Source organism: Sparus aurata, chromosome 23 (genome assembly GCF_900880675.1).
Source record: "Sparus aurata chromosome 23, fSpaAur1.1, whole genome shotgun sequence".
NCBI lineage: Eukaryota > Metazoa > Chordata > Actinopteri > Spariformes > Sparidae > Sparus > Sparus aurata.
In genome coordinates, this window is record NC_044209.1 from 18470529 (window position 1) to 18490593 (window position 20065).

The window sequence follows — 20065 nt, forward strand, 5'->3', positions numbered from 1 at the left end:
TGTTGGAAAATAGGTTACTCGCTATAAAGAACAATTGTGGAAAATACAGAGCAAAGGGAAAGTAGCGGATTCCCACCATTTTCTCCTGTGCAAGCAGAGCTGGAGTGGATCGACGTCATGGTCACTGGGAGCCCACGCACCCTCAGCATGCCAGAGGTAACCGATACCCAGTCAGCGCTCATCCAAGCTCGAAAAACCCACTAAAGTCGTCCGAGGAGGGGCCAGCCCCGGCACACCACAGTTAATCACATCACACCACAAGGAACGGCAAAGGAAGGGGAAGCATGAAAACTGTAAAGAGGTGCACTTTAAAGTGGGTAAGAGACTTGGCACGATGGCGAAGATAAAGACAGAAAAACTGCATGAGAAGAAGAAAAGGGAAAGCTGTCTTATTTTTTCCATTAAAGCCAGTATGTACGAGCACTTAATGCGAGATGTAATGTTCAACACGCAAATGTGGCCCCTTTCCAAGACCAAGAAGTAATTGTGTCATTTTTTTTTTTTTTCCTTCAGATGCAGCTCCAATCCGAGGAAATGGTTTGGAGGGTGCTTAAAGGCGTCTATGCTGCAGGAGTGTTTGGAACCAACAAGGTTTGGCTCAGGGCTGCATGTCAACCTCACTTCAAATTATCCTCATTAACGACAATTCCAAGGGGAAGCGGCCATTTGTATGTGTGTGATACTCTGGCGTACGGGGGCCTGTAATAGTGCTGGATGCACACCAGCATGAAAAGTGGCATATATTAGTCAGGGTCACAGGTTGTACCGAGCTGAACTAGGCAGCCCGTTGCAGCTCTTTTGGCTCTGGTTCTGTGGGAGAACTCTGGGTTTGTTACTTGACGTCATAGAGCGATGAACGGAGGAACACCCCAGTTACTGCCCTTTTTTTCAAGCTGTGGGTAGATAGAAAAGTTTATCAGTGAAATCAGGACAATCTCTAGTTGGGGCATACCCCTAACCCCAAACCCCAACACTGTCCCAAACCCCTAAACCCAAATCCATAACCTAACCCCTCATTTCAGTTTGAAACAATTAGAGTACACCCTTATGTAGTGAAATCAAAGAAGTGGTAATCTTCTACAATACAACAATGTCATCATTAATTAAAAAAATAAATTAATCACCGGCTGTGCATGAGCCCTTGTCCCTCTTCAAACACACACACTCCCTCCTCGAAAACCTCATGAGGGAGAAAGTGAGACACAATGAAACTCGCACCAGAACTTGGCAGAGCTTCAAGTCAGAGCCCGGCGGCCGACATAAAGCTCACGCTTGACATTAAAAAGTTTGTGGCTTGACACATCTTGCTGGAAAAGCTCCTTCTTATAGCAGGAGGTTACATCAACACTCCCTATAGGGCGAGAGGTGCCACGAAGCCACCATTATATCCAAGACAGTGCTCCTCATCCCTCCCCTTCTTCCCTGTCTCCTTCTATCATTTCCCAAGACTGTTTACCACAAACACAAGAGCGGCGCTGCCTGAGCTCATTATGGACAGCCAAGCCACAATATACTGCCAAGTCCTGCCCCACGGCCTGGGCCTAGCGCCGTTGTCTTGGCGACCCAGCATCCAAGAACATGGAGGGGAGGGTTGGTTGTGTGCTGGTGCTGGTTGTGATATGTTGGGGGGGGGGGGGGGGGGGGGGGGAATGCATGATGTCATCCTGTTGCATGGAGGGGGCCAATCAAACCCTGAGAAAATTATGTCACCTTTTGTTGAGCCGGTCCATTCAGGGCTATAGAAGTGCAGTGAATTGAGAGCTGCAGAGGGGTCATTTTTCCCCTGAGCTGTGTATGTGTGTGAGAAAAAGCGGGGGCGAAAAAATAAAAAGGGGAGGGGGGCTTGGGCAGGCAAGTCCATTGTGGACATGCTAATGTTGTTGACCATAAGCAGGGCCATAAAGATGTCATGAAGCTCAACTTCCAAAAAACATCAGCGCCGGGGCCTTCACACTCATTTTCCTTTTTTTCAGACGCCGATGACCTCTTCCCCCCACAAATTTTATTCTTAATATGAACCCTATGATGCTTTTAACAACTTGTCAGAACATTGTCAAGCGGCAGAATAAAAGCTCCGAGCACAGTGCAACTGAGCCCTAACCCAGTCCGCTTTGTTTTATCGCCGAGAGAAAGGCAACAATAAGCGAACCCCTTGAGGAATAATTACCCCCTTAGCAACTCTGCCACCCCGCGCTCCCCGCACCCATGCCCCCATCCCCCGTAGGGCCCGTAGCCCCCAACCAGAGCCAGGCCTTATTGAATCACAGCTGAAATTGACAGTGAAAGACAGTTGAATGGGAACTCACTGCTGAATTACTGATCTAATAGAAAAACAGTTGATGCATTTTTTTTCTGTGTACACTGGAAAGTCTTTTTTTGTGGGGATTTCTTCCCGCAAAACGGCGAAAACACCCTGAAGCCGTGACCTGTGTTGACTGTGACATTAAGCACTTCTCCGTCAGCCTCGTCACACATACAAGGCTTCCAGAAACTAAAACACTTTTTTTCCATGGTGTCATCATTTTCACGGAAACTTGTGACCCATGGGTTTAAAAGTAAACGCTATTTATGTGCATGACTTTAACCAAAAAAAAAGAAATCAACTTATTAATCATATCATTGGTAAATGATGATGATAAACCTTGTGATTTTCTGGCAAATCTGATTAATTCTCAATTCAAATGTCACATTTTCAATTTAAGCTGAGCGTTGCACCCTAGCTTCTCTTTCTCTACGCAGTGAGACAAAGAAAGTGATATAACCGCTAATAGTCTTCTCTAGTAGCAGATTGGCACATAAACCGACCAAACTACTAATGAAGCCAGTCTGACTCACACGAGCGGCAGACACGTACGCAGACACATAACGAACATCATCCGATTGTCTTATCAGTTATTAGGCCTTGCAGATCTGCACCTGCGATGACAAATCAAACAGGCAGAAGCCTGGGCACACTCGTTGTTTTCATTTCTGCCAACAGGGTTTCACAGACACAACAAAAGACACGGGGTTGTAAATCATCATGACAGGATTATGAAGCGATATTAACGCAGGCTGTCAATGTGTCACAATGAAATGCAGTGTCAATAAGTTTTTTGGTTTGCTTGATTCATAACCACCTTGATTACATACAATGGCTTCTTTGTGATCGCAATTAGAAGATGTCAAATGACGGCGTTACATTTCCAGGGAATGAGTAATCTTTCAGTGGAATCGGACCACACGTTGGCATAATTGGTTTGATGCTTCTGTTTTTGCTAGATAAACGTTGTGTGTGACTCCACAGCCCAGTTGCTACGATAAATGTTTATGTTTATTTTGTCAACATCCCTGCAACCCACTGATATGTTCACATTAGTACATGTCACTGGCCTTTGTACCACACTGAAACTTCTACAATTTGTGTCATATGAAGTGAAGCGACCGGTGGTGGTGTTACAGGAGAAAAGGCTGCCAAGCCAGTGACCACAGTTTAAGACTGTGTTTCAACATTTTTAAATTTCACACCCCTGGATATTTTTTACATAATGAGACATTAGAACATCTCCAGCTTTGTGTGTTCTCTGGTGACCAAAACAGGTATTTTGAGCCAAAACATGATCTTTTCCTAACCTTAACCAAAAGTTAGCGTTCCAACATATTTCTGGTTTTGCAAAAACATACAGTGTCAACATTTATTCTGACGATTGGGTCGGCCTGCAGTGGTGTCAGAGCTGCCTTTCAGTCTGTACGAGTACAACCAAACAACAATAACATCTAATTGTTTTCCCCTTGCAATTCCGGCGCCTGTTGACAAAGCAGGACATTGGAATTATTATGCTTTCTCAACATAACCAAATGTAGATTTTTCTTATTTCACAGCATGAAGGATATGTTAGTGATGTAATAAATCACATTTTGCATTTTGTAAGATCAGGGATTATTTATTGTTCACATCTTATCACATTCCAACATTATTCAAAGTAACCTTTGCTGAAACTGTATCTGTGGGCACAGCCAGCACCACACTAAGCACGCATCTAAAAAAACAAATAAACAATCACTTTTTATATAATTTATTCATTCAAGACTGTTGCATGACACGGTGGATATGTAACGCTTGACAGAGAAAGAAAAATGCACAAATCTCAAAAAAGATTAAAAACTCAACAGCATTTCAACGGTTTCTTCTTAAATTCCACCAACATTTTATTAAAACATTTCTCGTGGAGGGGGAGGCAGTCATGATCCCAAAAACAAAAAGACTAAAATTCATATTCATGGAATACTTCATTCTAAAAATATAAAATTAATAATTAATATATTTTATCTCATGCTAACAAGTACACTTGAATTATTGCCTTCAGCCACTGGAGATAATAATGATGTATTGGGACCCAAAATAAATGGCCTTTATGTAATCACTCAGATGTCAGAACTGCAGTGTGTATGAGCAACAGCGTCAATAAATGCTGAATATCAAAAACAGATGTACACCAATATTGACCAAGGTTCAACTTAAAAAAAAAAAAAAAAAAATGCTAGCTAGCTTTATGTAGATCCACTGTGGGTGACTCCAGTTGATCGAGCTGACTTTCCTATCGAGCAGCCCTCCAAACAGGCCGGCCGAACTGTTCCATAATGTCTGAGCAGCAGGATACACTCCACTGTCCTGCTGAGTTTACGTCACAGCTGTCTCCAAGTCCAAGCTGCTGGCGGTGTTGGATCCTGAGAGCGAGATTGTCAGCGATGGAGCTCATGCTGTTCGTAGCCATGCCAGGAGCGAACATCTGCTGCAGGGGATGCTGGTCCACGGTCCAAACCAGGATTTAGTCTGATCCTAGAAACATAATACAGAAACTAATGATTGACTGAGGCCAAAAAACGCTCGAAGCTTGAACATTGACACATGTTTCTCATACCCAGACTTAGGAAAATTAGAGGTATTTAATCTTTTCTGGCAACATATTATTTTAAAGTAACAGCTCAGTAATCAGATTCATATAAAAAAAATGATCAACACAGACTTCGGCTCGACTGATTCCTTTAACACATAGACTTTGGCTTCCTTTAGAAACTTTCCACACAAAAGCGGGGCCAGAGGATTCAAACTGGCATTAAGAGGCTGCAGAAGAACCACCCAAAGCCTCATCTGCAGCTGAAAATATCGCATTATGAGTGGTGTCAAAATCCAGCCAGTGTGTTTTGCCTCTGGCAGTGTGGCTACTAATCATCACGCCTTCTCACGGTGCACAAGATACTTTTCAGTCAAATACCCCAATTGTAACGCCTCGGTTCCACCTTTCGTTTTGTATCCGTATTTAAAGTCAATGCCCCTAGTTTTCAACACATGGAAATGCATTTCTTTAAAGTGGCAATATATAAGAATTAGCCAGCTTTCAAATACCACCAGAGTTACCACTAACTGTTGCTAACTAGCTGCTGTTAGCTAGCTAGCTCAGCTTGCTAAACAATCAAAACTGTTATTTCTTCACATTCTCTTGATAATTGCAGTATTTTTTTCTGAAGGTTTTCAACCAAAATGTTTATATATTGCACCTTCTAGGATGGATTGAAACCAAAATGCGAGAGAAAAGCTCATTATTTAGGTTTTTATGGGCACATGGAGCACTTATGCAGATCAACACTCCATGGCATCAGTTTTGTGGAATATTTTGTTAAAAGACTTATGAACGTTACGCATGTACCATGTTACACAGCTAGCAGGCAATTAATATTAGCTATATATTATAGCAATAATATCCATCTTTTCACTTGTAACAAAATAGAAGTGTATTACATTCATCAGTCGGTTAGCTAATTCATTTTTATGCTAACTTCCTGTGGCACATATGCATGTGGTTGGCTTAAAATACACACCGCAAGCATTAAAAAAAAAAAAAGGAAAAAGAGAAAAGAAAACTGAAACAAGGTGTTTCAAAAACATGTCAGGGACCAAGGAGGTTCTCTTAGCAATAAAAAGACTTTGGGATAACTCGCATACGTACACAGTGCTATGTGGAAACAAACCTCAGGCCAAAGGAGTCTTTGTAAAATAGATAAGTCTCATTTCAATTATAGAACATCACATTTAAGTAAGAACACATGGGTGTGAACAGTTTAGGAAGATGGAAAAAAAAGACTGTTTTATGTGACGAGCAACAGCTGGTCGACTGTGTTGTTTTCTGATAAGGCAGTGTTGATCAGTGTTCAACATCTGCTTCTTTTGCAACAACGTCAGATCGTCATAGGTGAGGTAATGCAGGTAGGTGGCCTCTGGTCAACCTGTGCGCTCCTTTACATGTGCTTGTGCATACAGCCACATTTAATGGCATTACGTCGTCTTGCCACATCGTCTACTCAGCCCTGCCTCGCAGCAGAGTGGTGGGACCGGCCTGTCCTGCCTTCAGGCAAGGAACAACGTGTCAGAGGATGAGTAGTCATCCATCAGTGTTTCTCATCTTCTTTCTGCCTGTCTGCACCTCTGAGCTGGTTTACCTGCGAGGAGTCACGTTCCACCAGCGTACAGGATGTGGCCTCGCTCTCGTACTCTTGCTTAATCTCCCTCCTCCTTCACCTCCACTCACACATCATCATCATCCTTTTCCAGCTTGCTGAGCTACAACCACTCCTGCGCTTTTCTATTATCTACCCCTCAACTCTGGATGTATGCTTTTTCAGCCTTTACCCCTCAACAATCAGTCTATTTCCATGTTTTTGTCTATCCCTCCCTTTGCCCTCCATTCTGCTTGTTCCCTTCCCACGTTTCTCTCCTATGCCTCACCTTGGAGCAGAGCCCATAGAGCAGCATCTGCATACAGAACCAGGTCCCAACCTGCCTCCGAGTCTCAGCCTGCCTGTGTACGCCTCGTCTGTGCCTGGGGCTGCGACTGAGGCCGGTCCTTATCGCCCTCCCTCATCAGTACATCTACTGTACCTGTCTGCTGGCACCCTGCCTTCGACACACACAGTTCCCCTTCATTTACCTAGGGAGCCTGGTAGGAGGGATAAAAAAGATAATACAGGCTGAGAATCTATAGAAAAAGACTACTCATGTTGGGGTCAAGCATGTTTGACCTCCATTGAGAACACCCACTGCTACCCTGGGAGGTGCACGTATACAGTGCCGCTCATTCAGCCCACTGGCCGCCCCGCACAAGCCCATCAACAGGTTTCTTTGAAGGCCACCGACTCTGCGGTGGGTCATCAAAGCATATCTTCATTCAGTTCACCTGAAAGGATCTGAGGCTCCTGAGAGACGCTGTTTTTGAAGTGATATCTCTGTGCAACTGCATTCTTTACCCTGCTGTCATGACTTGAGTTACACAATTTTTTTTTTAAAACGGCAAGAACACGGGCATGGATCCAGTGCCACCACCCTGATCATGTCTCACAAACATGTGAACTGCCACGGCTACCTCTGTTTGATCAGCGAGTGTGCCATACTCTGCTTGTTTATAGCAACTGTCAAGTCCATAATAAGTCTGCGCAGTCTGTGTGTGATCACATATTCCGCTGAAGGAAAGATCAAACAGAAATCAGAGTCATCCCTACCTGTTGAATCTCTTGAGATCATGTTTCCATTAGTCAGCCTCTTCTCACTGCTCACCTGAGATCATCTGGAAAAGATAAAGCAGAGGGAAATGAGGTGATTCAGAGAGGAGCTCATTGAAAAGAAGACATAATCATCGGCAAAAAAACCCGGAGGATTCTGATATCATTTAGTCCAGCTCTGCCCGAACTTGCACAACACACCAACAAAAACATTATTTTCTCACAGTACAGTCAGAGAGGGATCAGTTCCTTCCGCTTTCATATGTATGATGAGGTGACAGGGGTTTCCAGCATTCGAGCTGGGTCTCAAAATAAACTCTGAAGATTGGTGAGAGGATTAACACGACAGGAAAATAAACCATATTTATGATACACAAAATTGCAATGATCTTTTTTTAAAACTTTGTGAAGTACTGGATAATTGAACCTTTCCATTCCTCTCAACTTTAAATAAAACATCACGTGTTGACCAATAACTGATGTGCAACCAGTGACAATTGGCCACATTAAACAGTGGTTCAGTTTAATGGGACATGGGCAGGGATGGGAACTGATGACATCGTGTTGATACCAATATCACTATGGATTTGCTTGGTGGGCCTCTTCTTAATAAGTTCCCTTCCCACATAGCACACATACGTCTTGCAGATGTTGGCCCGACCAATAGAAGTTGGAAACACGTAGTGTGGGGAGCATTTGCTAATTGGGAAGACGGTGGCGAGACGTAGACCAAACGCCAACGTCTCGCCAACTGCGTGTTTCCAACATAACTCGTGCTGACATCTGCAAGAGGTATGTGTGCTACTGGGTTTATTGATTCCTGATCAGTTTTCAGTTTGCATGTGTTTTCGGCCTCAACTGTTTTATTGTCTCCAAGTCTGAAAACAGCATAGAAACACAGCAGAAAAAGCTGTTGCAGCCAATAATGTCATAATGTCAGTAATGAGTTTGATGCCATTGGTTTCCAATGTGCAACTGTCAGTGAAACATTTCAGCACTGATAAAAGGAACACAAGGAATTCGGTGTGCTCAGAGGCATACAATTCTGATGAATCAGACAATTTGGAACCAGCTCTCAACTGGAAACCATTCTAGATTCCCATCCTCAGATGTAACCACTGTTATCGACAGCCACCTGCTAGGAGTGCATTCAGACATACTGTAGAAAATTAGATCCTTTTACTTACAATGACAATGGGTACAATGACTGCACAAATGTATAAAGTGAGAACATTTGTTCGCTTCGCCATCAGAATCGAGGGAAAAAGGCCCTCTTACACCGGCTCAGACAATCACTCAACTTGACTCCCTTCTTGCTGCATTGTACTCAAGACTCCTGGTCAAACAAATCTGGTTTTATAATGACCACATGACTCAGACCTTCTCCAGTATCTTCACAGAACATTAAAAAAGTCAAACCTGGAGTAGCGGCATAGATCACTCCAGTCCGTTTTATGTAAATCTAAGGTTTCAGTGGAGCTCTGCAGTAGCTGGCAGGTCAGGAGAAAGGAGGCAGTCAAAGTGGCTTTTTCCATTGTACCATTTAAAATTACGTGGTGTGCTGCTTTCATTTTATAAGGTTAACAGGTTCAGGTAGATATTGGATCAAGAATTTTCTTTTTAAATCACAGGTTTATTCATACAGACAAGTTTAAGACTGGAGCTGTGCTCTCTGGACCAATGACAGTCCCCTCCTAATCCATTCACTGACAAAGGTGCTCTCTACTTCTGAGTTTCACTGTCCCAGACCTGTTACTTTGGCAACAAACGCACTGTTTCCGAGTGACACAAAGGCTCAACCAAAGAACCTCCTTTCAGGTTGAAGGCTCCAAGAGTCGAGGGGAAAACAGCAATAACAGGACGGCGGGGAGAGAAACTGAATACCGGCAAATTGCTTCCCAGAGTTTCTGGAGGACATGGTAAAATGATTCTTTCTTTCCTCTCCCTTTTAAAATACCTTTCCCTGGCACCAGGCACCATAGGTAGTTGTGTGACCGGTCCCATTTCTTTTATATGCCTTCTTATATTTCCGTTTTTTTTTTTTTTCTAGCTAGCGTACTGAGCTAAGTGAGTTATCATGTACACCAGCAGGCCGGAGCAGCATGGGGCTAGGCTAAGCCTCCAGATGAGGTAATGTTTAGAGGTTTGGCGAGCCAGGAGAAGGGTTGGTCAGGTCTTGATTAGCTCAGGGGTAGGGGCTCTTTCTAATATTGGACACCCCTTTGTGTGGTGAGATTGCTACCTTATGAAAAACTGCCCCTGCTGACACGCCTGATGGGATCAGAGCTTCCTGCCTGCTGTATCGTCCTGCTTATGAGCTTTCCACCCACAGGAGAGAATGAACACAACCAAACATCAAGAGCATACATACGAATAAGGCTGGGCGACCTGAGTACTTCTAGTCCCGACCTATCTACTTTCCAGGCAGATTTTATAGATCACTGCATTTCTCTTAATTCTGCTTCCAACTTCATTTGCCTGCAGATCAAGACTATTTGAACCAACCAATAGAGTAATGCAGCCAACTAGACGGCTATGCATAACGGATGAATTACTCCATGAGGCTCGTCTTTCGGTGGTGTACTGTTAGCAACGCAGCAGGAGTTTTAGCTGCCTGCCAATAGTGTTAAAATGGTGCAAATGGGGAAAGTCAAGCATTTCGAGTCTGGCTGTAGTCTACAAGCCATTTCAAAATTCAGATAAGAGATGGCAACTTAGATTGTGGATTGTAATCACGATTTTAAAAAAATGATTCAGACACTTCTGTGCATCCTAACGTGAAACAAAAATGTACAAAGACACGCCGACAAGAACACACAAATGCTGCAAACTTAATTTCTGAAGTCCCTCTCTCATTCACTGGTGCGCACGTGATGACCATGACTGAAGGAAAACAACCTGCGCTTATGAATGAGGCCAGATGACACACTAGCACATGCTCATGCATTCTCACTTGGTTTTACTTTGGTCGTCTCCTCCAGCCACTAACCAATGAAAATCACATGATGGACCACATCCAGCTTTTGAAAAAAAAAAAAAAGGCAGCCGAGAATCTCCCACCGGAAAAAAAAAAACATCAAGTCAAAGCTTTCAGGGGATTTGATCCCAGCCGTCCACTAAAAAAAGCTGAGGCTATAGGATGATTTCAATTATTTGCTATAATTTCTGATGGTCCATTAGTTCAAAATAAAGCTCGGATTATAAGAGACGCATAAACAGAAAGTTGCAAACAAACCCTGCATCGGAGTCTGAGGCAAAGCTGTACTTTTTTCCACATGTGTAATCTGTTAATGAGCAGTGGCCTTACTTTCATTTGAACTCTCGTTCAAAACCAGAAACAGCAGAATAAATGCAGCATTCTGGTTTTGTTCACCCGCATGGCAAACTTTAACACCTTTTTTTATTTCTACTGTTCTACCGTTTAGGAGCCTACAGTAACAAACACTCACATTTCTGCAGCGCACTCTGTGAAAAACAAATACTTGTAGGCGTGTATGCACACAGGCATGCAAGCACACATGCAAGCGTCCACACACACACACACACACACACACACACACCAGCCAGGGACACTGGCACAACCTTGTGCCTGTGGTCCTTTAAACCAGTCATGTGAAACGACCCGTTCCTTTCTGCAAATCAGATTACATCTCCGAGCTGAGGTCTGCAAGTCCACACACACATTTAAAGCTCAGGGCTCAGGTCCACATAACACACACACACATACGCTATAACACACTCACACACACACACACACACACACACACACACACACACACACACACGCACACACACACACACACACACACACACAGCTTAATCAGATTTTGCCCCACAAACCTTCTCGTCTTTGTGAGTGTGCGCAAACTCAGCCAGGTCCGGAAACACTGGCTCAAAATGAATATAAACTTACAAGATACAGTAAATATACAGCCGTGAGTGGACTTTATACTGTATACTTAAACAAGTGTGGCTAAGGTCATAAATTCACTTGAATAAGAGCAAAACAAAACAATTTCTTTGTCAAGGAAAATCATAGAGCGCCGTGATAAGCCTCCTTTCAGCAGCGCTCGACTGCTGTTTGGCAGCTCTGCTGTGGAATGAGCACATGTGGAAACGTGTTTATAGTGTGTTTGGCAGGAATGCAAATGATAGATGATTTGCAAATGATTCAAGTCCTATTCATGTTACCAAACACTGATGTGTTAAAGAAGGAAAATCAATAATTAGCTTCAAATACGCATTTGTGACAAGCTTAATTATTCCATTTAGCGATTGAGTTAGCCGATAAATAAGCGCACGAATGGTTAAATGAGCACAGCGAGAGTGAGTATGCATTTATTATCATGCTGTTTACTTGTGGTGCTCGATTTCTCTGCAGAGTTTTCCTTCGGTGATCAGATTTGAAATAATCCAAGTTTTTTTTTTTTTTTGTGCTTTTTCAATTTAAGCCACAATGTTAAAAAAATAAATAAATAAAAAAAAAAAATCGTAGCTGGCTGCCGGTGGACCGGTCGGCTTAATTAAACCCAGACAGTTGGAGTAAGTACAAGTCTTTGTCCCTACAGGATCCCCATTAAGTCTCCACTCTGCTAATCAGAAAGCCCTTCAACTACAACAGCATGTCCCTCTGGCCCAACCAACAACCAAATCTCATTTGTTTTTATAACTTTTTAAGGAAACTTGAATTACTCCTGTATTGCTGCTGCCTCAGTGTTCATCATAATAGAAGCATTTCCTGAATAGATCAGCAGTGTAAGCTCATTGTCTCTGCTCCTTTTTGCCCTTGGTGCTATGGAGGTCAGAGGGTGGGAAGTTGTGGGTGGCAGGAAGCTGAGACAGTCGTGCCTACAATGGGGTGTCAGGACTCTGTCAGTCGGCCCAACTCAAGTTCAACTCAAGCGGGTCAGTCTCTCTTCACAGTGACATCTGAGAAGACCAGCGATGGAGGCCGGCAGCGAGGGGGAATGGAGGAGCAAGGGGGACCGCACCCTGGGTTAGATTGGATTGCACTGGATGCTCAGATAAGACGACAGGAAAGGGCAGATTGGGGCAAGGGCAGCAGGGGGAAGCTGGCCGGGGCTACTGTTACCCCCAGGAAGAGCTCACTCATCCCTCAGATCACCTGCCACACCTGTGGAGGCCAGGATTCACTCAGTCACACGATGCAATCAGCCAGGAGTTGGGAATGAATCACCGAAGCCTCGGATTGAAGTGAACCAATGCAGGGTACAATCGATTGTGCCGGTGGATTTACATGTTTTGACCACAGAACTACAGATAGCCGTCTACTTCTCATCAATTTCGGTGTAGAACAACAAACAATAACAACTCACAAAGACACTTAAAACATGCTTGTAGTTGAAGTTACATTGTTAGGGTAAACTGTAAGCCCTAACCCCAACCCTTACCCTAACCTGGTCCTGGTGAGAGGATTAACACGACAGGAAAATAAACCATATTTATGATACACAAAATTGCAATGATCTTTTTTTAAAACTTTGTGAAGTACTGGATAATTGAACCTTTCCATTCCTCTCAACGTTAAATAAAACATCGCGTGTTGACCAATAACTGATGTGCAACCAGTGACAATTGGCCACATTAAACAGTGGTTCAGTTTAATGGGACATGGGCAGGGATGGGAACTGATGACATTGTGTTGATACCAATATCACTATGGATTTGCTTGGTGGGCCTCTTCTTAATAAGTTCCCTTCCCACACCACCACACTTGCATTTGAGGTTCGAAAGCTGGTACAACTTTTAATGCAATACAAGCATTATTATTTGTATGTCGTCTGATTCTGTGACCGAACAGCGATTGAAGGCAACGCCGACAGCTGCTATGCGAAATCCAGCATCTGTACAGAGCTGCAGTGCCACGTGCCAGCAGCGCTAGCAAGGCAAGCTGGTTTCAAGTCTTTGCGTGTTAATTTTTATACCTCGCTGCAATAAATGAAATCCAAAAGCATTTGCGGGTAACACCATAAGGGTGTGCAACTGAGGTTTATGCATGTTTCTCAGTTTTAAATCATTTGAAGTCAGACAAAAGAAGCAATGGTGGTGTTTTTCAGAATGTTTGACACTGATATAACCTAAACAACTGATAAATGATTGATTACATTTTTTTAAAAGATTGTGCCTTGTAAGTAACCGTGCATGGGAATGTCTGTGATGGTGATGTAGCTTGAGACGACAACACACACACACACACACACACACACACACACACACCGGTAAAATAAACCATTATGTAGTATCTTCATCTGGAGTGCATTTCCTGTTCTCCTGGTTGGCACATGGCCGCTGGTTCCTGCATCTCTCTGTTGTTGTTCCCTGCTGCGCTGAAACAACTGTCTTACCGACAGACGAGGGTCAGAACTTTAAGGACGAGGACCATGACCTGACATCTGTTCTGGGTGTTCAAAAAATCTAAAGCGATGAGATGTACTCCCCCACATCTGGAAAATCCTACATGGCGGATTATGTTGGTTTAGGATACAGTTTTGACAAGCACAGATCCCAGTTTCGCTTTATTCTCTCATCCAAGAAGCCGAGAGGTGCAATCATTAGTGTCACACTGACCCACAGCTCAAACCGGGAATGGAAATTTACGAGGATAATAATGTTACATCAAACGGCTCCTTAATAAGACAAATTAGACAGCTCAACCCTTCTGCCTTGGTGATTATACTGCGAGGGAAAAAAAGCCAATTTGTATGTCAGATTTTACAAGGCGAGAGGTGAGGAGGCAGTTCTGCTCAGGGGCAGCAGTGGCGATGTTGCCTAAAAATAAAATTGTCACCTAATGATCCTCTATCACCTTTTTAACCGTGCAGAGTTATTGACCAGGAGTGGCCAAAGGAGCTGTGAAATGTTAGTTTAAGAGTGAAGGTAAACAGTCTCTCCCATGGTGGGCCTGTACCCTACACAGAGTAAGCATATGTTTCCCATTGTGGTTAAAAGGGAAGGGGATTAAAGTGTAGTGCAGCCGGAGCCACAACCATACACCCCATGGTGGGATCACAGTCCTCTCGGGTCTTTCAGTACTGCTGATGCAGCCCAGTTGCAAGTGTCTGGTGTGCAGGGGAAAAGCCGTGGCCAGATCTATCCGATGGACTACCCAGGGTCCTCTACTGCTCAAATGTGAGGCCGTTCTGTGGGGCTAAAGCGGCAGGCATGTTAACATGTTGACAGAAATGCCTGACTGAGGCTGGCAGACGCTCGAACAAACACGGGCAAAGGTAATGATTATGAAAAGGTGTTGAAACCAAACGGATTTCGCCTTTCAGAGGCCCAATACAGTCGCCATGTAAGCGATCACCTTTAAAATTCATGTTAAAAGGCAGAAACAGAGGGGGAAAAAAAAGAGGTGAAGTTGGAGTTAGACTGAGAACAAAAGCAGAGCGATGGGGTTCAGGTTCATTGGTTTGGGCTGCCAAATATAACGTTTTTCACCCCGGGGCCTCAGGGTCAAATAGGCCACATTCAGGTACCACAGGGGACAGTTAAAGCAGGAGACTGTGACTGTGCAGCCAATTAAAAAGGACACTTTAAAAAGGGAAATACTGCAAGGGACATTGAGGAAGATATGCATAGTGGAGCATATCTGCACTTACCAAAAACTGCCAATTAACCAACACCCCATGAAGCTCAGCTGTGACCGCTTCAGCTGGACTGCTTCCATGTGCAGTGAGTAAAAACACTTTGTGTGCTGCGTAAGAAAAAGGATGAGGACGGAGGGTCAGAGTCTGCTGGAGGGTTTGAAGGCTGAACTTGATTCGAGCTGATTTAATTTTTTTTTCTTAGTATATGAACCATAGAAAGTTGCCCTTCGGACTTATAAAGTTAAAACATTTCTTGTCAACTTTTGACTAGATAGAAATGACACATTAAAGAACAGAGTGCTCTGTAACACTTTTACTGTTAAAGTCCTGGGCCACAATCAGTTGTTCTTTACTGTGTAAAACTCCCCCAAAACAACATATATGATGCCGGAGTACCATCGACATGCACACCAGAGCATAGTTCTATCAGACCTTTGTCATCACATGGTTAACACTGTGAAAGGGTCACAGTTTGGTGAGGTTTAGGCACCAAAAATACCTAGTTTGGTTTTGCCAACAAGGTATCAGAATCATTATCAGTACATCTTCAGTAATGTTACATAAATACATAAGTTAAGTGTGTTACATAAGTTAAAATAAGCCAATGCTGACTTAGGCTGGTTGCGTTTGACCAGTCCGTTCATTCCGTCTTCCTCTATATGCAGACTTCCTTGCTCTTTCTGCCACGTCACAAGATTCTGCCTTTGCTCCTGTCGTAATTACGGTGACTACTAGAAGTCCCCACCTAACAATAAGCATAAATATGAGACATAATACACGTAAGCTGCTTTAACAGATAAGATATTTGGCTGTTTTTCGAGTGAGGATGGGCAGGTAAAACTATCACCACAGGCTGGAAATGAAACATGTCAAAGGTTCTTGTCTCTTGACTTGGTTGTACCCTAAATTTTCTCGAAACTTGATTTGCCCCAGATCATGCTACTTTGCACCACTCGCATGGGATTCTTTCAAGCTTAAGTTATATATATTCCAAAAAAGTGTCATACTTAACCTTTTGGCCTCGGAGCCCACACACATAAACGGAGATAATTGCATGCCTATGCAATGTATATGTCTGTCAGTCTTGTGACATTGATATATTTGTGGAGTTTGTGGGAGGAACTGGGAAGCGAGGGTTTTCTCTGCGGGGCCTAAGTGTTTGTGCAGATTTGCAGCACTTTCTCACCCACAAAAACATGGTGGCTGAAAGAGTACGGCATGTTAATAAGCATGTGCGCAGCCATGTTTTGAAACTGGAAACAGATTTATGTAGTGTTCGGGATCAGCTCTTTAAAAGGTCACACTGAACAAGTTAGCTCTGCTCAGTAAACCCTGTTCCCTCCGAGGTCCAGGTGACTCCCGGCCAATAGTTTCACAACACACTGGACAGAAACGTAAGCACCACTCTTCTCCTCCTTCATGACATCAGTAATTTCCAATTCTAGTGACGCCACGCTGACATTCAGCGTCGTTGATTAATTAGTTCCTATAATGTTCTTGGAATGTTTCCATTTGTATGAAAGAAAAGGCACAAATCGCTTCCTGGAGCCCTGGATTGTCAGATCCAAAATACGCCCCCGGCTGCAGGCACGGCCGCAGAGCATGAGCCCTGGCATGAGTTAAATATCAGCCCCAGTGACAGAGTTTTCCTATTGACAGTGATCACAGCGTGACATGGGATGCAGTTAGAGCGGACATCTGTCAAAACCCCCTTGATTACAAACATCCCTCAGCGACACATGTGAAACGGCAAACACACTCAAACACACATCTGCGCACAGGCCCAGAAGAAAAAGCACATGTGTGTACGTTTCGTCTACACACACAAACCTCCCAATGCAAATGTCAGGGGACTGCAATGGTCGGAAAAAAAGGTGGGATGAGGAACACATTAGGCTAATCCATCCCGGGATTATGAGCGGGCAAATCTCGCCAATAATAAACAAATGACTAACATTCCCAGTGTGTGGTTTACAAGCCCCCGGGGCCACGGCTAGAACCCAGCAGGGTCTGGATCCAATCCCTCCTGTTTATCAGCGCGAGGAGAAAACGGCCATTTGTGAAACTTCCATGACAATAGCAAACAGGAGTCCGACCAGTCACTCCTCCCACTTTGATTTTCCAGCTCCATTTTCAAACCCTTAATATTCAGACTGAATATTAGCTGCCCGGCTAACTTAGCTAACCAGCTAACAGCAAACTAGAGTTGCCAGTTACTCTGCTGATATGCTGCATCGCCATTTGTTTGCACTTTAAATTCCCAAATGGTCGGGTCTTACATAATGCACCTTTAATCGTAGTCCTGAGATAAAATGTGTCACAACATACAGTAACATTATAAAAGCATTGTGGTGCCACTGAGACGCAAATCTTTCTCTCCTGATGTTAGGGGACATTCTTGTTCGGTACAGACCCCAGCAAAAAATCACATATTCATCATTTGTTGAATTCTTTCATCGTGAAAAGTTACAGTTCCAACAAAAATCGTGACTCATATCACAATTGCAATATCGGTTGATATAATCACAATATGATAAAATATAAATGATCTAGTAAAAATTAAACAAATTTCAAGAATTTGTGTTAAATGTGTGTGTTAATATGGAGGACATGCGCTGGTTAAACTACATAATATCCTTTGCCTTGGTTTAAAAAAAAAAAAAATGCCCCTCTGAAGGCATATCATCCTTTCAAAGTAAATGTTGACTTTGTAATCTATTATATGGTGACATGCAGTGTAACATAACCCGAGCAGTGATTCAGAAGTGATTAAAGCAGTGCTGTATTATTTTACTAAATTTAGTTGACAACGACTTCACTTGGTCACACCTCTCAGATAAAGTACTTCTCTATGCGTCTGTTTTGAAACTGTAGCGGACATTAAACTGTAAAACGTCAAAATCTGGTTACTCTTGTTTATAGGAACAAAAGGATTATCTGGTGCTTTCAAGAGATGATGCTTTGGCTTAATTCAATATCACCCGCCTTGTCCTGACAAGCGTTTGTGTCTTCATTACGAGTGTTTTGTTAACTCGATACAAGGGTCAAGTCTGTAATGCAAATACACTTCAAGGCGATAAGACTCATTTTAAGCACTAGTGTGTCACATCTCATTTAAGTGAGATTGACTGTAAGTGAGATGATATTTAATGTTTATTAACGTCAGGTGGATGGTGAAATGGTGGTGCACTGGTAGGTGAACATGGCTTTCAACCCAATAGTATCAACCCAAATCTGGATTTGGGTTCAAGTCCAGTTGTGGACACAGGCTGGCCCTTTTTTGGAGAGGTTTTTCTGAGATTCTGCATAAAATTCTGAACGCAAATATAATCAAATTAAGAAAAATGTACTTATATTTAATGTATTTCACCTGTTACTGTGCTGGAGCAAGTCTGGACTAGGTCCTTTGCAACTCAATTTAAAAAAAAAATTTAGATCATTTTGCTTCTATTAAATAATATTTCCCTAATTTTATTGCTTTTTTTCTTGTTTTTAAGAGCTAACTTTCCACACTGCCCTACCCTCAGATTTAAATCCGGGCCTCTACATGTTCCAATATGACAAATCTTGCTAATCATACCGACTTATGTAACAAACCAGGGAAACAGCCACACACAAGACCTGCACCAGACTTATGAAACTAAATAAATTTGAGATGTGAGTGTCAGTTCAGATGTCTGCGAGGACGCTACAAAGTCCTCACGGAACAGCAGGTCGACATGAGACGGACAGCAGCGCACCTGTTCAGCGCTGTTGACAAAATATTGATTGCTTGCGCCGGCGTTGCCATGGTGATTATTGCCGAGGAATGTTGGACTGATAAACTAATGGGCCATAAATTCCCCCTAAGTGGTAACAAAGTTTGTTAATTAGCAGCGCGAGATGAAACCGAGATCAAAGGTGAGGCAGTGAAAGCAGGTTAGAGTTTCTCTGCTCGCAGGAAACAGTGGGAGAGGAGAAAGGAAAAGAATGTTTGCCTCCACCCTTCTCGCAGCTCTTTCCGCTGATCCGACATCAGATGAGATGATCCACTGAGTCTTAACTTGGGTGGATGTTCCATAGCCTTAATCTCACTCGGTACTATGGGTGTGTGCGTGTTTGTGGGTGTGCTGAGAAGTAAAGCCTCCCCTCAGCTCTAATCCACCTATTTTGTCTCGGTCCGCTGTTCGGATTCAAGGTGGAAAAGTGCCGCGACGGTAACATTTTGCCTTCTCAGTCCCGTCTGGCCTTCAGCGCTGTACCTGCTGGGCCAGGAGACTCGCCCACCGTGGCTTTAACCCTGTCCCCAAAGCATGTCCCTGGCCCCGCACAAAAGCCATCTGGGGTGCGGCTGAGAGCTTTTGCAACAAAATAACTCTTTCAGTCTGCGCTCTGCATGGTTCTGACTGCAGGGCGTTGAGGTCGCCAATACCAAGACTCTTACTGGACCTCCTCCTCCTCCTCCTCCTCCTCCTCCTCCACCCCTCTAATCCTGGCCTACATGACTGACTCCAACTGAAAGCACCACACGCCAGAGGTGGGGGCCAAAAGCACTGTGAGATTCAAAAAAGACCACCTGCTCATCAAACTAAATTGCACTCACTGAAGGCAATAGGGGGAACATAGGGAATGAAAAGGAGGGGCGTAAGAGGGGAAAAAAAAAAAATAAGTTCGAATAAAAAGAAAGAGTCACTGCTCTCCCCCTGTGATCTTGGCAGACAAAAGAACAAATTACATTTCTGCGTCATGGCACCCGCGGGTCAGAATCGGCATAGGGTCCCTCTCAGCGCTGTTTGTGTGCGAGCATGTCGATATTAGGTTCCATCAGTTCCCACAAGAGAGCCAGAGAGGTGCACCGTCCGTCCTCTCAGCCTTTCATCTTGGCTTCTTTTGTATTCTGCAACACTCGTGTCTGTTGTCCCAGAATTGACTGTTATTATTCC

General features: G+C 43.6%; 1 long non-coding RNA gene across 1 annotated transcript in view; it reads right to left on the bottom strand.

Annotated features, from left to right (window-relative positions):
• Positions 1-3902: 3902 nt before the first annotated feature.
• Positions 3903-20065, bottom strand: part of LOC115574769 (uncharacterized) — a 57547-nt gene continuing 41384 nt past the window's right edge. Inside the window, exons 3-4 of the long non-coding RNA XR_003982570.1 lie at positions 7534-7598; positions 3903-4819 (exon numbers count right to left, since the gene is read on the bottom strand). This is a non-coding gene — a long non-coding RNA (uncharacterized LOC115574769). The remainder of the gene's footprint in view (positions 4820-7533; positions 7599-20065) is intronic.